Raw genomic sequence first — 19,138 nt, forward strand, 5'->3', positions numbered from 1 at the left:
CAGAAGCCAGAGTACATTGCCATGACCCCCGCCAGGAAATAAGACTCTCCTGATTGTCACCCTTGTGTCCCACTCTGTCACCCTGTCCACCTTGAACTGCCATTGTTTCCCTTCCTATGCCCTCTTGGACAATGCACCTGTGATACAAATAGACTGGACTCTATCCTGGACTTTCCTCCACCATCACCCCAGCCCATTCCACATACCCTCTACTTATTAGCACTTAAATAAACAACCTTTGAAAAAATAAAAGTATGGAGTATTTCAAATGATTTAACTATGTATTTGTTTAACAAGGTTTAAACACTGCATTACAACTGTAAAGTAATGTATTCATAGGAACGACCTGTAGTTGGCTGCGGTCAACACACCAGGTGCCAGAGTGGGGCACAGATATCTGAAAATAGAGATGTCAAAGGGTACAGTAAGTGGCCATAGAATTGGGAGAATCTGCCTGCCATGTACAATGTCAAATACAAAACTGTCAATGCAAAATGAAGTTACAGTGTCTTACCTGTGTGTCACTGGAAGTACTGTCATATAATAGCTGTTCTGATGTCCTCATCCTCTGCCTCCTCATCTTCACTGTCCACAGGGTCCACTACTGACACACGCCCATCTCCAGCCTCATACTCCTGCAGAAAAGGCACCTGGGGCCTCAAGGCAAGGTTAGGCAACATGCAGCATGCCACGATGATCTGGCACACCTTATTGGGTGAGTAGTACAGGGATCCACCTGTTAGAAGAGGCAACGAAACCTGGCCTTCAGGAGGCCAAATGTCCTCTCTATAATTCTCCTTGTTCGCCCATGTGCCTTATTGTAACGTTCCTCTGCCCTTGTCCTGGGATTCCTCACAGTGGTCAGTATCCATGAGAGGTTGCGGTAACCAGAGTTACCTGCAAATATCGAGGGACAACTGTTAGACACACACTAACCCTTGGGGCCCACCCCATACCCATACACCAAAATACACTGGGTGGGAACCAGGGCTCACCTATTAGCCACACCCGGTGCCTCTGGAGTTGAACCATCACATATGGGATGCTGCTATTTCTCAGGATATAGGCATCATGCACAGAGCCAGGATACTTTGCATTGACATGGGAGATGTACTGGTCCGCCAGGCACACTATGTGCACATTCATCGAGTGAAAGCTCTTTCGATTTCTCCGGGTGGGGGGGAGGGACAAATGCAATATGTGTACCATCAAAAGCTCCAATAATGTTGGGGATATGTCCCATTGCATAGAAGTCAGTTTTCACTGTGGCCAAATCCTCCAACCGGGGGAAAACAATGTAGCTGCACATCTGTTTAATCAGGGCAGACAACACTCTGTTCAGCACTATTGAGAACATTGGCTGAGACATTCCAGCCGCCAAGCCCACTGTCACTTGGAAGGAGCCACTTGCCAAGAAATGGAGCACAGATAGGACTTGCACAAGAGGGGGGATCCCGGTGGGCTGACGGATAGCAGATATCAGGTCAGGCTCCAATTGGGCACACAGCTCTGTGATTGTGGCCCTGTCCAGTCCACAGGTGAGGATGATGTGCCTGTCCTCCATTGTTGCCAAGTCTGTACAAGGGGGGATGTCTCCATCTCCTATTCATCCGCAGCGGTTGTAATCTAGGGGGCAAAACGAGGAGCAGCTGGTCAGTATACCACATTTCCAAACACTACACTGCGTTGCATGTTGTGACTGTAACAGTATGTTGTTGTATAGGCCGAAATGGTGACTATGTATACTGTGACGCAGTTAGGTGCCATGGCCTGCCCCCCCCTGAAATGGCATCCGCCTGTCCTGTGTGGATGGATATGTGGAAATGATGTAATGCCGCTGATGTTGTGCGCCTTTGTGGGAGGTGGTCGAGTACCTCTGTGCAACTCCTCATTGGTTGTCATTGGGCCCTATGGGTTACAGTGGCCAATGGTGATGTACGCCGGCGGTGACAGTATGCACCGCCATGGACGTGACCCCCATTTTCTATCTGTTCACTCACTTGCTACCTGACCTTCAACAGGAGAAGACCTACACTGCAAGTGCTGCTGTGACCTGTGTCTAGAACCGACCATAGCTTGTGTCACTAGGGAAAGGGCCCCTGCCTTCACCGCTGTGGAGTTGGAGAGACTGGTGGATGGGGTCCTACCCAAGTACTGAATGCTGTATAGGCCTCCAGACCAACAGGTGAGTACACTGTGAGCATTATGCAAGGGGCATGGATGCATGGAGTGCTGTGTGTGAGGGCCTCCTGTAGGGGTTGGTGGAAGGGTTCTGGGCAGCGTGCTGCATGTATGGTGGGCACTGTCTGTGCGTAAGGGGATGCGAGGGCTATGGTGGGCCATGAGTGTAACAGGCCGGACGGTATGGCTGATACCTTTTTCTATGTTTCTTTTTCTGCAGGTCAGCGCCCATCACAAAAAGGGAATATGGCGTGCCATCGCCAACGATTTGCAGACCCTGGGGGTCTGCAGCAGGCGGAGCACCAACTGTTAGAAACGGTGGGAGGACCTGAGACACTGGGCAAGAAAGACGGCAGAGGCTCAGCTGGGGATGGCCTCCCAACAACGAAGGGGTGCCCGTCGAACCCTGACCCCCCTGATGGCCCGCATACTGCCGGTGGTCTATCCGGAGCTAGATGGGCACTTGAGGGCATCACAGCAGCCACAATGGGGTGAGTACAGTTTCTAAATATGCTACTTGCGCGTGGTGGGGTGGTCTCCGGGTGGGGGATGTTGGCCTGTGGGTGTCCCTAGGCCAGGCCGGATATTGCAGGGTAGGTCCCATGTTGGGCAGGGTATGATGTGAATCACCTCCAACCAAGCTAGTAGGCATCCACTACTGGGCAGGGGTCTGTGAGTGTCAGGTATGCTGCTATTGGAGTTAGGTATTCCTGCCCATGGGCTGGTAACTAGCATTGTGACTGGTAGTGCATTGCTTAGTGCGTAGGGCTGTTCCCTGTGTGTGTGTCTCGTGTACGCCAACGGTGGTGTTGTTGCTGCCATTGACCAAGTGTATCCTTTGTCTCTTTCCCCCCTTTTTGTTTTGTCACCCTGTCCTTATGTGCATTAGCATCATCTGGCGGAGGAGCAGAGGCACCGGCGACGGAGGGAGCTGCATCCCACAGGGCCCAGGAGGCCGAATCCACCGACGGTGAGGGCACCATTGGGATGGAGGGCAAGGGGAGCACCACGGCGGAGACAGGAGGGGACAGTTCTGACAGTGATACCTCCTCCGATGGAAGCTTCCTGCTAGTGGCGGATACCTCTGTGCCCACCCCAACTACAGGTACAGCCGCCACCCCGTACCAGCAACGCACTCTAAGCAGCCCCTCAGCGAGTTTCCCGTGCCCACTCACCCAGGAGGGTGGGCATCTCCTTCACCCCAGGCACCTCAGGCCCTGCCCCAGTGAGCACTGCTGCCCGGAGTGAGGATCCTCTTGACCTCATGCGATCCATCTCTGTTGGGCAGTCAACCATAGTGAATGCCATCAAGGGGTTGGCAGGCCATTTGTAACAAACACATGCATTCCTGGAGGGCACTCACTCTGGCATGGCGGCCCAACAGAGATCAATCCAGGCTCTGGCCTCCTCCCTGATGGCAGCCATTGTCCCTGTCTCTAGCCTCCCCCCTCCAACTTCCTCTACCCAGTCCCATTCCCCTCAACCCCAACCTATCCCAAGCACACATTCAGACCAGCATGCACCCAAGACAACACACAGGAGTGACTCACGCAATCACAAGCACCACACATCATCCCACAGGCACTCACACAAACACCATCCAGATGCAGACATACCAACATCCACTGTCTCGACTGTGTCCCCCTCCTCCTTCTCGTCCACCACCCTCCCAGTAGCGTCTACACTCACACCTGTATGCAATACATCCTCATCCACTACCCCATCACCATTAAGCCTATCACTACACACCCCTCACTGGCAGTCACCACCCCCACATCCATGCACACGTCCCCTATGTCCTCTCCCACTGTGTCTGTGCCCCCTCCTCCCAAAGTACACAAACACAAGCACTCAGACAACCGATAGCCATCCACCTCACAACAGCATCCATCCCATGCACCTGCACCCAAACACAGCAGACACCTCATACAACCACTCCCTCTTCCTCCACTCCCAAACCTTCACCCTCTTCCCGCCCCCAGTGTCCCTAAGAAGTTTTCCTCTCCACCATTGTCGGCAGCTACTGCAGGTGTGAGAGGCTCCAGGGAACTAGCGATCAGCACTGACAGTGTGCCTGCACCAGCTGCCAAGGGGAAGGGCAAGGAGGCGCCACCAGCTGCAAAGGGGAAGGGCAAGGAGGCACCACCAGCTGCCAAGATGAAGGGCAAAACGGCACCACCAGCTGCCAAGGGGAAGGGCAAGGGGCCTGCACCTGCAGGCAGGAAGGACAGGAGGCCTGGTGCTGGGACTGATTCTGAGCCCCCACACCAACCATGGCGGTTTAGCTGTTCGAGGCTGCAGTGGAAGGGTTGGAGTCTCTCCCACCACTGCCTGCACCCCCACCAGCACCACTGCCAGCAGCAGCAGCCCCAGTGCGCAGCCGTACGAGGCTGCAGGGGAAGGGCTGGAGCCTCCCCCCACCACTGGCATCCCCGACAACAGCACTGCCTCTAATGAGCAGCCGTCACCACCGGTGGGCAGTGTGTAGTCCTGCCTCCATGGGCTGTAGTGCATCTTGGACCCTGCAAATCCTGTAGGTGTGACACCCACGTGAGAGACTGTGACCTTGCACTCCCAAGTGCTGCATCACAGGGCACTAGGCCCCCTCCAGAACCAGTGGAAAAGCCATCTACTCACCCCCTCCTTGCCAGGATGAAGCACACTGGGCACACAGCCCCCTCCAGAACCAGTGGAGAAGCCATCCACTCACCCCCTCCTTGCCAGGATGAAGCACACTGGGACAAGGCCCCCTCCAGACCCAGTGGAGAAGCCATCAACTCACTCTCTCCTTGCCAGGATGAAGCAGACTGGGCACAAGGCCCCCTCCAGAACCAGTGGAGAAGCCATCCACTCGCCCCCTCCTTGCCAGGATGAAGCACACTGGGCACAAGGCACCCTCCAGAAGCAGTGGAGAAGCCATCCACTCGCCCCCTCCTTGCCAGGATGAAGCACACTGGGCACAAAGCCCCCTCTAGAACCAGTGGAGAAGCCATCCACTCACCCCCTCCTTACCAGGATGAAGCACACTGGGCACAAGGCCCTCTCCAGAACCAGTGGGCAAACCACCCACTAGAGAGACTGTGCCTTTGCCCTCCCCAGGACCAAGCAGTGGGCAAATCACCCAGTTGAGAGACTGTGGCTTTGCACTCCCCAGGACCAAGCAGTGGGCAAACCACCCACTAGAGAGACTGCGGCTTTGCACTCTCCAGGACCAAGCAGTGGGCAAACCACCCACTTGAGAGACTGTGGCTTTGCACTTCCCAGGACATCGCACAGGGCATGTAGCCCCCTCCAGGACCAGTGGTGTTGTACCATCTTCTGGGTGAGGTGCCCCCCGTTCCCCGCCCCCCTGAGGTGCCTGTGTATTTTCGACCTGATACCCCTGCAGTGTTCTCTCCGTGTTGTTGCAGGAGTCAAGTGGGGCCTTGGCCTATGTGATGTGGCCCTGTGGCCCACAGACATTGAGGACTGGGCAGTGTCCCTCCATTTGTATATATGTATATACTGTTTTGATTTTGAAGCACAATTTTCTAGTATTTTATCTTATTACACTCACCTTAATCAATTCCTTTTGTCCTTGCATTATTCCTTAGGGGTACGGGGTGTATCGGTAATGTTACTGCAGCTGTTCGTGTGTATGGTGTTGGGGTGGTGTTGGGGGTGGGGGTGTTGCATGTTGCGTGTGTGTGCCACTCTCTTTTTCCTCCCCACTCCCTTGTGTGCTAGGCGGCAGTACTCACCGTGGTCGTCTTCGCCAGTGTTGCTGTTCGTAGTGCATTAGGAGGTATACAAGCATGAGGAAGATGTGCAACTCGGGCTCCATGGCGTCATAGTTCTTTCTTGAGTCTGCAGAGGTGAGTCCCTTGCATTCTGTGTACTGTTTCCACTGTGCTTTTGATGTTGTTGGTACCGCCCCGGAAAAGGTGGCAGATAGGCCTGTTGTGATACAGTGGGTGGAACATTGTCTTCCGCCTGGCTGTTGGCGGTTACTGCTGCTGTGCTTGTTGCTACCGCCGTGGAGGTCGGAGTGTTAAAGTGGCTGTCTGTCTGAGCGGTTTCTTCTGTGGTCATAATTCCATTTTTTTACCGCCAGCCTGTTGGCGGTATTACCGCTACTTTATCACCGACTGCCAGGGTTGTAATGAGGGCCTAAATCTTTTGAAAAACTACAACCGATTGGCCACTCAGAGGCGCTTATTTTAAGTATGTGCAATGAAGTAACTGGGTGCATAATTCATACATGCCAACGATTTAGAAGCAGAAAGTGAGAGATTTAAAAAAATATATATCGGGAAAATGTATTTCCCCATTGAAATTTATTGAAGCAGAGGCAATTTCAGACGGGAGACAGACACAGTTAAGTTATTTGTGGTTTTAAAAATCAGGAGTCTCCCGCCTGAATCAGGTCTATTGGCATGTATGATAAGAGCGGAATAAACAGGGGTGTTTTCAGATACCTGGGTTTCATGGTCAGCAGAAAACTTAGCAGGGTTTTCCACTGTGTAAGAAATAATGAGATGAGAGCACCCATTTTTCAAAATAATAAACCTTGCAGAGTGGATGTCTCAGAACTTCCTCAAGCTAAATGCTGGTAAAACTGAGGGCTCACTATTAGGGAAACAACCATCGATCTGGTGGGCAGATGTATTGAACCTCATCATATGGTTCGATGCCAATCTATTGTTCGACAACCAGATCTTCTGTCTGGCAACAAAGTGATTCAGAATTTTGAAAATTCTGAGTAAAATCTTAAACTTTCTCCCAAGGGAGACTAGGAAATCAATAGCCCAGGCATTTGTCATCTCCAGGCTGGACTACTGTAATGTGCTGCATCTTGGTGTCTGACAAGGTAGACTGGTTAACTTGAGAGAGTACAGAATGCGCATGCACGTCTGTTGCTTAATATCCCGAGACATGCGCCTACTGCGTCCGATCTGTGTTTTTGTTACAAAATTCTAAATGGGAAGGGACCTTGATGCTTATGTTGTTTGACAAAATGGTATGTACCGAACAGAAATCTCAGATCTGCTGGGGCTTCGCTTATTGTTACTCCCAGGATAATAAAAGCTCCTCTGGCCAGAAGTTTTTTTGACTTTCTGTCCCCTAGTGGAATTTCTTGCCTTTTGATTTGAGACAGAAGGGCTCTGAATCAGCCTTCCCCAAGAAACTTGATGTGTGTTTTTTTTAGGCAACCTTAAGGGCTAGCAAGTCATCTTTTAGGGTTGAGCTTGGATACTGTTCGCTTAGCGCGGGGACACTTCGCTCTATAAATCATTTGACTATATTATTATTCTTAAATGAAGCTGCATTTGAATAGACCTGAGCATCGCTGAAATCAATCAAGTTGCAGATGTATGCACACTCTCTTTTAGAGGTTCCTATATATGGCAATCGCTTTATTGAACTTTTCTTAGATAATAGTATACCCCAACTAAAGTCCACTCGTGGTTCCTGGGGGTGAATACCAATTGACAGCGATATGAGAATAAGTTAGGCACCGGGAAAGATATGATTTGAAAATGACCATCCTTCAATGACTAAGTCTAAGTTTATCAGAATCCAGGTGAATTTTATTGTACAAGACAAATAACGATACCCGGGGGAGATTATTTAGCAGGTGTGGTAAAATAGCTTGTTTTAGGAGTTTCTGGGCAGTATTTGCGAATTTTGGTGCTTACACTCCAAACTCTGCCTAGTAAGAAAAATACTGTACACTTCTCCCCTGTAAACTCAATCAGGTTTGACCTGCCGAAATTAAACAAAGGGTGAGCTATTTAATGCACCTAATAATTACTAGATGTGGTAAATACTACCCAACTCAGAATTCTGATCCCTGCATATATATGGGTTTATGCAGGGACTGGAAAACACCAACTTATTCATATTCAGAGCCATTGTCTTTTTGGCATATATTCAGACGACTCATTTATCACACATTAAGAGTGAGAGAATATCACCTAGTCACGTTCTCCCAACATAAAATCTATATCACACCATAGTAACTAGGTTATGGGAGTTACTTTTTTGTCTGGACAATTGGTCCAATACTGTTTTTTTTTTTTTTGACTAACCTCTCATATTACCAACCAACCGGATTCTTCCAAGAATTGGAATAGACGCCTCACCCACTAAATAGTGGCATGCTTTATCATCGGCTGTCTATCAACATCCCAGTAGGATACTACCGGGGCAGACCCAACCAAGGGTCCTTGGGAATGCAAAATAAAAATGCCAACTGGACAACAGCAGTGATTCAGATCATATCATTAAAAATGCCTCCTGTTATACCCCAAGAATGTTTCTTTTTAATAGGGTACCAAAGGTATAAATAAAATCAAACAATCCTTCTGTTTCCTGTGGGTTTTTTTTAATGTTCCCAGGTAACCTTAATTCCAAATCAACATGTTTCAGCCCTCTCTAAGGGCCCAGTCGAGTCTAGGGGCCTTTGTCAGTGCCAATAACAACTTTCCCTGTTTATCACATCAAAGTGTCACTCAACATGTGAGGCCTGTTGCTCTCAATTGGTTGAAATATGACTTCACTTTTTGAAGTACCCTATCCATGTGCTATTCACACATTATGTGCATCTGGCGGGGGTGCGGTCCTGTAGTTACACATTCATCAAGGCTCTCGCACCGCCATCTGACCTGCATAGTCCGTCACAGACCGCCAGATATGTTCAGAATACTCTGAATCTACTGGCAGATACTATTTTCAAGTTGGCAGCCAAGAATGACCTTATTGGTATACAGACCATTTAAAGTCAAATGGTCTAAGACAGACTATGCAGTGTGATAGCTACTTAATAAAAAGACAAAACCCTCCCTGGGTGTGGCGAATGGAATATCGAAATCAAGACATTGCAACTTGAGAAATGGAAAGGGCATTGGTTACACTTATACCCAACAGTATTGGGGATGGATGGATATATGACTGAGTACCGAACTGCAAGACACACAACCAAGATCAGTAGATTGCAGGAGATACCTTAAACCTTACACCAGCACTTTAAATATAGGACTCTGTGTGAAACCTCTTCATACACAAGCACTGTACCATGGCAATAAAGAATTATTTAAGAAATACTGAATAAAATAGGAGCATAATAGGAGCATAAGCCACTTTGATCTAAAATCTTAAAACATGCACTTTATGAGATGTCATATATCGAGGTCTGTCACTTAATATTTGTAGAACAGACTATAATGAGAAGGAGAATTTGAAAAACGTCCACACTGCTCTTTCCTATCGCCTTCTTCACCTTAGTTTTATCAATCTTTCCAGCAGCAAGCCTCAATGTGTATAATGTTTATAATGTTTACATCAGACATTCCATTGCAATACTTCTTCTGACAATGCCAGAAGAATTGTACACCTAGTGGGAAAATTGAATAGAATGAAACCCTGAGCATTTTGGAGCAAATATATTTCTAAAGCATGGTGTGGTATTGCACTTATATTTACAGACGGCGCATTTTCCATCAAAATGCGCACTCAATTTGCAGAGACATGCAGTTTAACTGATGAAACTATATAGCGCACAAACAATAATGTATATGGAAATTGAGTTTCAGGAAATATTTGTCATTTGTACATCATCAACTAAAATGTCTTGATTGTTTTGATTTCACTAAATCTTTGTTACCAACACACTCCAGAGTTACTAAAGAAGGTGCTTCATTTGCACTCTTCTTACTGCTGCTAAATCTTGAAATATTTGTTCATTTCATTTAAGGGCATTTAAATATTTTGGCCCTCATTCTGACCTTGGCGGGCGGCGGAGGCCGCCCGCCAAAGTCCCGCCGTCAGGTTACCGTTCCGCGGTCGAAAGACCGCGGCGGTAATTCTGACTTTCCTCGCCTTCAGACCGCCAGCCAGCCCAGCGGGAAAGAGGCTTCCACGATGAAGCCGGCTCGGAATCGAGCCGGCGGAGTGGAAGCTGTGCGACGGGTGCAGTTGCACCCGTCGCGTATTTCACTGTCTGCGCAGCAGACAGTGAAATACATGTAGGGGCCCTCTTACGGGGGCCCCTGCAATGCCCATGCCAGTGGCATGGGCACTGCAGGGGCCCCCAGGGGCCCCGCGACCCCCCCTACCGCCATCCGGATCTCGGCGGTCCGACCGCCGGGATCTGGATGGCGGTAGGGGGGGTCGGAATCCCCGCGGCGGTGCAGCAAGCTGCGCCGCCGCGGAGGATTCAATGGGGCCGCGGTACACTGGCGGGACCCCGCCAGTGGTGCCGGTCCGACCGCGGCTTTACCGCCGCGGTCGGAATCCCCATTGGAGCACCGCCGGCTCCCGCGGTCCTCCCCCTGGCGGTCAAAGACCGCCAGGGTCAGAATGACCACCTTTGTGTCTTAAGAAAAAAATTGACATCGTACAGCCTTTCCTTTCACACTCTCTGTACTCCAGAAAGATTGTCACATAGGTCACTTTACGAAATCCTCTCACTTTGCAATCAGGGAAAGAAAATTAAACACCAATCTCCATGTCATAATAGTAAGCAGCAATTTGTTTGAAGATGTATGCTCACATTTAACCTGTGTTTGAACGCATCGCAAATGTGACAAGATAAAAAACATAATTTAGGGCCATATGTACGAAAGCTTTTTCCCATAGACACAGAATGGGTAAAATCCTTTCGTACATCTGGCCCTTTAAGACTTACTGCTCATTCACCTTCTAAACTCCATCATGGGTATTTTGGGGGTGCTGAAACAACCCCCGCAGCCGTACTTCCAGTGCCTGTATCCGGTAGATAAGACAACTAGTTGCCAGGAGTAGTTTCATGGCAATCTGAATCAAGGGCACCCAAAGCAAAGGGTTTTCAGATTGTTCCGACAAGCAATACATGTCCCCATTACTAGTACAGGGGACAAAATGGCTCTATGCTTTGGGTGACAAGAATCCTTACACTTCCCTATGGAAATTTGTGTGTCTGTTCTGGGACAGTCCGGGGAAAGGGTGGCTGGCTGCTGAACACACAAGGCTATGAAAACTGCAGTGGGGGAAGGAAATGCAGTCTCTGGGCTGCCAGTGCATGGTCATTGACAATGGGCATGAGGTGGACACTACCCTTGTTCTTAGGTTCTATCCATGCGCACAACAAAAGCCAGCCTGCATGATTATTTGTCCACGGTTCATTAGGTGGCAATTTGGGAGTGGCACTGAACTAGGGAGTGGATAGTGAGCATGTATGTCCCCTTTGTTCACATTTTATTTAGTTTTGTAAATGTGGGAGGAGTTGCTTGCTGGGATCACCAGTGTATGGTGCATGGCAAGAGAGCTGTATATTGCATGGCTGAAATCATTTAATTACTCTGGACAGATTAGCTTGAGAAATGTTCTGACCTATACTGGAACTGATCATGAGTCTGCCAAGTAATTGGGATGGGCACAACCCCCATTAAAATTAGAGTAGCAGCAGTACTTAATACACCACTTAATGATCAACTCATGAAACATATAAACACATAATAAATACTTTCCGTCAGCAACTGCCATATACAAGAATTTCATTGTCATATCAGAGGGAAAGCAGCTTCGTTATAAGTAACATCATATTTCAGAAAAATTTAGTGTAAATAAAGTCAACAAGGGTATAAAAATAAGGAACAATTAAGCAGAAAATGACAATTTGGTCTTTTTTTCCTCGTACACATAGACATTGACTAATTTTTGGTAAAAACTATGGGACTAAAACTGAACCCCAAAATTTAGACACCCAAAAATGTTGACACCCACCATTTTTACCTGGTCCAGCTCTCCAACAGGTTGAATTGCATTATAGGGCACCCCTTAAACAGTGATTAGCAGAGCAAATCTGTTCAAATTATAATGGGACCTACTCAATATTTTAGTTCTATACCAGCACAAATTTAAAGGATTTTTAATCAAAAAATTCAAATAAGCTGTACAGAAGTAATGCCATAAACGTTTTCAGATGCAATATCATACAGCGTATGTAAAATCGGTTTTATTCCAAGTCCCAAATTAGCAACAAAATCAAAGAGAGACCAGACAGCAATTCTAGTAGAACAGGACAGCTTTCTGGCTCACCTTCAAATCCAAGAGTTCGTATATAAAACTCTTGCATAACAAATTAGTAAGATTACAAAATCTTCATGGTCTAAGCAACAAACATCAACTTGTTACACATCTTGCCTTAACACAAGGCACCATCCCATTTTTAAAAATGTATTATGCACTCTGAATGGTAACATCATCGGAAGATTGTAGGAAAGTGCCTCTTTCGAGATGGTTAGCCCCTACTTTTTATCTGGTATTTCATGTGGTTTCAAAGTTGTTAGTGCCCAGTGCCCCTGCTAACTAGGTTCCCTGGGCCAGATCTCTTTCTCAAAACTGTTGTGATGCATTGGTACAATAGGCAACACCTTTACCTGTGCTCCATAAGTCCCTAGTAAATAGTACTTAGATATTCAGGGCATGGGGTACTAAGGGTAGGCCTCTGAGGGCAGCAACACAAAATGTACCACACTCAGGGACCATGCTTCCAAGTGCACCCAGCACTGCCATTGCAGAGTGTCCTGGTGCGATCACAAAATGCAAAACTGACATGGCACACAGCTTGTGTGCCCTGTCCACTACACACTGAATGCAATACAAGTAAGTCACCCTTCTGGCAGCTCTCCCAGCCCAAAGGATGGGGGCACTATATCGCATGTGTGGGCATAGATACACGACCAATATGTCCTTACTGTGTCCCTGCCAAACCTGGGGAATAGTAAGTGAACAGAGCACCCATTTTACATGAATGTGCTGGACACTGTCAGTATGAGTTTCACAGCTACATGATGGTCACTCTGCACCCTGGGTTGTTTGGTATGATAAATCCAAACTGGTACCATTAGCGGATTTATTGCGAAATGTACGCAGGGGCAACCTTAGAGGTGCCCCCCCCCTGCAAATGCTAACTACAGTGGCATGGTTGCAGACCGGTCACTACCAGCCTGCCACCACCAGACAAGATTCTGGAACCCTGGGGTGGGAGTCTGTGCACTCTGGGTCCAGAGAAAAAAGCCCTTCCGGGGCAAAGGTGTTATACCTCCTCCCCAAGAAAGTGCCACATCCCTGCCTATGAGCTTCAAAGGGCTTGGCACCCTTGAAACTAGACCCCCAGCCCTTGTGCTAGCAGCAGATGGCTGTCCCCATTGCAAACCCCCACTTTTGGTGGGAGCAAGGGGGGAAAATGCACAAAGGACAGTAGGAGTGGCCACCCCCAGCTTGCACCACCCCTAAGGTGTTGTATGCGAGGTGACCCCTCCATTTAATTTTCCTCCATCTTGCATAGTAGGAAATGTCAGGGATAGGGAAGTGACCTCTGCCCACAGGAAGTGGCCACATAATGGGTGTAGCCACCCTAAGGTAGATGACCCATTGGTCACTACTAGGTACTCCTCGAAACGCCCACTAAGGACTCCAAGGACATAAGAAGGCCTGCATCAAAGAAGACCTAAGGCTCCAGAACTGCATTCCTGCTGCACAAAGAAAAATGTGCCAAACCCTGCCTGCTGCACCTAGGGCTCGACAATCGCCACTGAGGGGTTGCACAGACCTCAGACGGACTCTACAAAACCCTAGAGTACCTCCACCCTTCTGAAAATCACCAAAGATCATCCTTCAGAGTGAAGCCATCACTCCCTGCAACAAAGAAGCAAAAGACCAGTGAAGTCCAGTTCACTGACCGGCCACTGACCAAGGAACTGGGCACAGCAGCCAGACCAAATTTCACCCAACGGACCCAGAGGACAGATGCTGCAAGTGTGCCAAGTTTGGTGGCACTGCAACCTCCAGTGGCTGAACTGTGCAATAACAAGGAGTACCTGACCCCCAACATCGCACACCCAGAAGAAAAGCCCACTCGGGACTCCAAAAGGACCAGGGGCAAGCCCCAGTTGAGGGACTTCAGGACACATAAAAACCACCCCCATATTGTCCCTGCTGACCTGCAATCCACCCTCAAAGTGACCTGCCTCCTGCTTCCAAGGGCACCTTTGCGTACAGCTCTTGGCTTTCCTATCTGCTCTGCACACGGCCTCCCTGGGCCCTGCACCGGAGAGCCAGCTGTGCTCTAAGGGTACCCCACTCCTTGCCACCTCTACACTCTAAGGGGACCCAACAGACTCACGTTGAAGTAGGCATGTGCGTTGCTTTTCCAAGAGGTCCCCCGCAGTGGTCCTTCACCAGCTTCAAGGACTGCTCAGCAGCTGCTCCTGCCAAAACTGGGAACCGCCCAAACTTCCCCAGCTGGTTCACAGGACCTCTTGATGACCTTGACCTAAAAACAAAACGAGACACTGGTTAATGAAGTGCCTGATTTTGTATGCATTCAAGATAGCACTCAACAGAAAATGTGGCTTAATTATAATACAATAAGAAACACATTACTAACCATCATATAAAAATATGATAAAACTATAATCATGTTTCAACCACTATATGCAGATTTGAATGTGAAAAGCCATATTATTTTTCAATAATAATGCGTAAAATATAAGCCCTGAAAAACAATCAAACACAGCTTCCATAAAACCCTTTATGTTCCAACCCATGTTACAACCAAGTCATCATTCACCTTGAGCCCCACGTGTTCTCTTTTTTTACTGAAATTCATAAATCTGAGATGTCCTTCTGAAGCATATTCCTTGTATTCAGTCAGTGGACTTCCCTATTGTCCAATCAAATAGCAACTATCTTAATATCTTGACAGAACTCAAACAATTTTTTCTGCACACCTCTGATCAGTGTTTTTGCAATTTTAATGATAAGCATGGGATGCCATCAACAATTTTCATAATGCATGCTAACGTCAAGACATATGAGAGATGAAAGTACCCCTGCTGTACTTTAAAAGGATATTGCAAGTCACTGTGGAATTCTGTGAACATATAGAGGAGTTAGACGTTTAGAAAAACAGATTAGAAAAAGGAAAAGCAAGTTCTCATTGTGATATAAACGGCTGCTGTAATATGCAGTGTGAGCTGCCACTCAGGTTGGCTGCTGGCTCTGGCAGCAAGCATTACGATATCATAAAAAACAGTAACAAGTTGAGCTGCTACGTCATTTTTCTATTAAACAATTCGCTGCCAGGCCTTTCCCCCTCTCGTGCAATGCCCTTTTTTGGACTATTTGGGGTAGATTGCGCTTAGGCCCTCATAACTTTTTGTCCACATAAACTATCCAAGCCAAATTTGTGTCATTTTTTTCCAGCATCCTAGCGATTTTGAAGGTACCCACAGTTTGTAGGTTCTCTTGGAGGAGACCAAGAAATGAGCCAAAATGCAACTAAAATTAGTTTTTAGGGGGAAAAATGGGAAAAAAGTGCTGCAGAAGAAAGCATGTTTTTTCCCTACAAATGGCATCAACACAGGGTTTGCAGTGCTGAAATCACCATCTTCTGAGTTTTCAGGAGCAGGCAGATTTGAATCAGCAAAATACATTTTTCAACACAGTTTTGGCATTTTACTGGGACTTACCCCATTTTTACTATTTTTTGTGCTTTCAGCCTCCTTCTACTAAGTGGCAGAAATGGGTGTGAAACCAATGGTGGATCCCAGACAGCTAAACATTTCTGAAAAGTAGACAAAATTCTCAATTTAGCAAGGGGTCATTTGTGTAGATCCTTCAAGGTTTCCCTATAGAAAGTAACCGTTGAAATAAAAAATAAAAATTGAAATTGAGATGAAAAATGCAGCAATTTATGTCTCTGTTTTCTTCTATAACTGTCTCCAACTATGGCAGATTGTTTTATAGAAATATACCGTTATGTTTGCTGGACCCTTCTGGTTGTGGGGCTGTATAGGGCTTGTAGGTTCATAAAGAACCCAAGGTACACACAGCCATAAAAGAGCTGCACCTTGCAATGGATTTTCATTGTATACCGGGTATACAGCAATTCATTTGGTAAAATATAAGGATTGAAAAATAGCTATCAAGGAAACCTTTATATTTCCAAAATGGGCACAAGATAAGGAGTTTAGAAGCAGTGGTTATTTGCAAATCTCTGAATTCGGGGGTCCCCATACTAGCATGTGAATTACAGGTCATTTCTCAAATAGACTTCTTTCCTACACACTGTCTTAAATTTGGAAGGAAAAGTGTAGAAAAAAGACAATGGCAATAACACTTGTTCTTCTATTCTGTGTTCCCCCAAGTCTCATGATAAAAATGGTACCTGTGTGGGTAGGCCTAGTGCCCAAGACAGAAAACATCCCTAAATGCAACATGGACACATCAAATTTTTAAATTGAAAACTGATGTGTTTTTGGAAAGTGACTAGCTGAGGATTTTGGGCTGTAGCTCAGCCTGCACTTGAAGAATCCTACCAAGCCTGTACATTTTTTAAAATTAGACTCCTATGGAAACCCAGGATAGTGTGACGTGTGGGGCTCTCACCAGGTTGTGTTACTCAGAATCCTTTACAAACCTCAAAAGTTGCCCAAAAAAAACTTTTTCCTTATATTTCGGTGATGGAAAGTTCTGAAATCTGAGGGGAGCCACAAACTTACTTCAACCCAGCATTTCCCCAAGTCTCCTGATAAAAATGGTACCTCACTTGTCTGGGTAGGCCTCGTGCCTGCGACAGGAAATACCCCAAAACACAACATGGACACATCTCATTTTTCTAATTAAAACTGATGTGATTTTTTGCAAAGTGCCTAGCTCTGGGTTTTGGCCATTAATTCAGCCGGCACCTAGGGAAACCTAACAAACCTGTGCATTTTTTAAAACTAGACACCTAGGGGAATCCAGGATGCGGTAACTTGTGCGGCTGGAATCTGAGGGAGCCACAAAATTCCTTCCACCCAGCATCCCCTCACATCTCCTGATCAAAATGGTACCTCACTTGTGTGGGCAGGCATAGTGCCCACGTCAGGGAAGGGTCCAAAACACAACATGGACACATCAAAATTATCTATCACAAAACTACCTGTTTTTGCAAGGCAGTACCTGCGTTTTTGGCCCTGGGCTCAGCAGCCATCTAGAGAAACCTACCAAACCCAGACCTTTCTGAAAACACTAGACACCTGAGGGAGTCCAGAGAGGCGTGGATCCCCCAGTGTTCTCTTACCCAGACTCCCCTGCAAACCTCAAATTTAGCTAAAAAATCACATTTCTGTGTGGGATCACCACACCAGCACAAATGTCCCACCACCCAGTGTTCCCCTTGGTCTCCCGACAAAAATGATACCTCACTAGTGTAGGTGGGCCAGGTGCCTGTGAAAGGGAAGGGCCAAAAACATGTTCAAATTAAGGGGGAACCAAAGAGGGTTCAAAAGGGAAGTTTGAAAAAAAAACTTTTTAGGCTAACAAGTGGGGCAGAATTTTTATTGGTATAGATGCAACAATGCTGGGTGGGAGGAATTTTGTGGGTTCCTGATGGTTCCATCACATAAATGTACGGAAAATGCATGATTTCAAGTAAAGTTGAAGGTTTGCAGACCATTATGGGTAAAAAAATGATGTGGGGTGCATTTGAAGCACGCCACTCTGGACTCACCCATATGTTTAGTTTTCAGATGTATCTATGTTCGGTAGATTTTTCTAGGTGGCATTGTACCAAAGTCCAAAAAGTGCCGCCGCTCACCATTCAAAGTGGGACGGTATTGGGTGTTAACCAAGCTCTCTTTGCCCAAATGTAAAATCAAAACCCAAAAGAATCAATGTCCTCTTGCTTGCCATTGGGATCAGGTGTTTTAGTTTGCAGCATGGCTGAAAGACTGTTACCCCCTTTAGTTGGGTTGGGGGGTATACCCATGTCCATAGTGGTTGGCAGGCCCCACCCCTCTATTTTTTTTAAATTTCCTGGCCTCTAGTGGGCTTTCTGCCCCCACAGAGCGGATATGGGGTAATTACCCCATCTGCCCCCCAGTGGGCAGAACAACTTGTCCCCATTTATTTGGGGTGGAGGTATGGCCATACCCTCACCCTCTTTTAAAAAAATAAAAAAAATCTTCCCTGGTGTCTAGTGGGCTTTCTGCCCCCCTTGAGGGCAGATGGGCCTTACAAAAACAGGCTGATCTGCCCCGGGGGGCAGAAATGGCCATCAGTAATGTGCTCCCACGGGGAGCCACCCTTGCCCAAGGGGCTGCACCGCCAAACCAAACACAAACACACAACAATCCCTGGTTCTTAAGTGGTTTCTGCCCCCCTTGGAGGCAGATGGGCTTAATAGAAATAGGCCGATCTGCCTCCAAGGGGGACAGAAATGGCCTAAAATAATACACCCCTTTGGGGAACTGCCCTTGCCCAAGGGGCCGCCCTCCTTATGTAAAATTAAAAAAATGGTGTCTAGTGGTTTTTGCCCCCCTTGAGGCAGATTTGCCTAATAAAAATAGGCCGATCTGCAGAAATGGACTAAAATAATATTCCCTCCCCCCCCAGGGGGAGCGACCCTTGCCTAAGGGGCTACTTCCCTTATGTAAAAAAAAAAAAAAAAAAAAAATACCTGGTGTCTGCCCTTGGGGGCAAATGGGCCTAATTAAAATAGGGCGATCTGCCTCCAAGGAGGGCTGAAATGGCCTAAATTAGAATGCCCCCACTGGGAAGCAACCCTTGCCCAAGGGGTTGCTCCCCTTACTTAATTTTTCTAAAAAAACATACTCCCTCGTGTCTAGTGGGTATTCCTGCAGCACGATCCCTATGCTATGTGATCGTGCTGCAGGAATGCTCAAAGGGACATGAAAGGAAAAGCCTTTCCTTTTATGCCTGTCTGATCTCTCCCTTCCCCCTTCTGGAGGAGACACTAATCAGTTTCTCCTCGGGACGTGCGGGAAGCATAGCTTCCAGTGTGTCAGGAGCGACCTTTGATGATGCGCACTGATGTCATCAGATTTCCCGGTGGCTCGGGGTGGTAGCGGAAATGCATCCGCTGCCATCCCTGCCAAGGGGTTGTGGTTTGGTGGCTCCCCGGGGAGCGCTAGCTCTCCCCGTGTGT

General features: G+C 47.5%; 1 protein-coding gene across 2 annotated transcripts in view; it reads left to right on the top strand.

The window, feature by feature from the left end:
- Positions 1-19,138, top strand: part of LOC138295533 (spermatogenesis-associated protein 7 homolog) — a 1,079,396-nt gene that overhangs the window by 911,295 nt on the left and 148,963 nt on the right. The window lies entirely within an intron of this gene.

Source organism: Pleurodeles waltl, chromosome 5 (genome assembly GCF_031143425.1).
Source record: "Pleurodeles waltl isolate 20211129_DDA chromosome 5, aPleWal1.hap1.20221129, whole genome shotgun sequence".
In the NCBI taxonomy this organism is placed as follows: domain Eukaryota; kingdom Metazoa; phylum Chordata; class Amphibia; order Caudata; family Salamandridae; genus Pleurodeles; species Pleurodeles waltl.